This window comes from Pundamilia nyererei, unplaced genomic scaffold (assembly GCF_000239375.1).
Source record: "Pundamilia nyererei isolate P.nyererei 1_Seehausen unplaced genomic scaffold, PunNye1.0 scaffold00049, whole genome shotgun sequence".
Classification (NCBI taxonomy): Eukaryota; Metazoa; Chordata; class Actinopteri; order Cichliformes; family Cichlidae; genus Pundamilia; species Pundamilia nyererei.
The window spans coordinates 2,937,571-2,938,620 of record NW_005187450.1 but is presented as its reverse complement, the minus strand read 5'-3'; the positions used below and the strand labels follow the sequence as shown (position 1 = coordinate 2,938,620).

The window sequence follows — 1,050 nt, the reverse complement described above, 5'->3', positions numbered from 1 at the left end:
TTTATTAGATTTCGTGCATGTTTTCACACTCAACTGTAGTAAGCTATTAAAACAATGCCCTTTCTGTTTGCACTGCATCAGATCTTTATTTTAACTCATTCAAATGAGACCTTTGATGAAAGTAAGCTCTTGATGTTCATTCAGAGGTTGCAGGGCCTGTAAAAAAAATCAAAGAAGATGTTCAGCACGCAACAGCAGCTCTGCTCTGGTAAAATACCGACCTATTTTTCCATGAATTATTTCTTATTGCGGTTCACTCCCACGACCACGGAGCGTCTGCACGAGAACGAGCCAACACTGTCGGGCGCGCGCAGCAGTCATGCCTCATCCGTCGCTCGCCTCGTCAGTGTTGGAAAACAGAAGAAGAATTTTGCCTTTCAGCTAAAATAAACCGTTTTATTTTAGTTCTCGTGCTATCGCTCGACCGCCCGCTTCGTGGAAAAGAAAGTGACATATTTTGCCAAACTACTCGATAATTTATCTCCCCCCCCCTCCACAGTCAGCGAGACAAAAGAGGGCAATAAGATAAAAGAGGAGTGCAGCTGTGGTGATGTGCCGTTTCGGGTTCTCATCCTTCATTTCGCAGGTCATTCCTCTAACCTGATGCTGTTGATACTCCCGACGCTGTTCAGTTCAGGGATGGAAATGCTTTGGAAGCCACTTCAACGGACCTGAAGCCATGACCGACAGAGTCTTCATCCCCCGGAAACAACGAGCAGTCAGGAGCCTCAACATTTCGTGAAAGGTAAGCCAAGACCCGCACAGCTGGTTATAATTACGTCAGACTCGCCGGTGATTAGCTTAGGTGTACAAAAACAAACAAAAACAAGGAGAACAACAGAGCTCCATCCAAACAGGTGGTGTCCTGCAGCAGGAACAGGTGATACTAAAAAGTGTATTTCTGGATTTATGAATCGAAACGTGACATTCCTGTGGACCCGCAGTACAGAACTGACCTATAGATCGAGGATTTTATTGGTATTAAAACGCTTGAAAGACAAAATGCGGATGGAGAAGTGGCCTAATTGAAAGATGGAATGACAATTATTA

The 1,050-nt window shown here is 44.6% G+C and overlaps 1 protein-coding gene across 2 annotated transcripts in view; it reads left to right on the top strand.

Annotated features, from left to right (window-relative positions):
- The window catches only part of gpr153 (G protein-coupled receptor 153), a 34,755-nt gene continuing 33,705 nt past the window's right edge, over nucleotides 1–1,050 (top strand). For both annotated transcript variants that reach the window (XM_005733000.2, XM_013910787.1), the window contains exon 1: nucleotides 1–745. The gene's annotated coding sequence lies outside the window, so the exon portion shown is untranslated. The remainder of the gene's footprint in view (nucleotides 746–1,050) is intronic.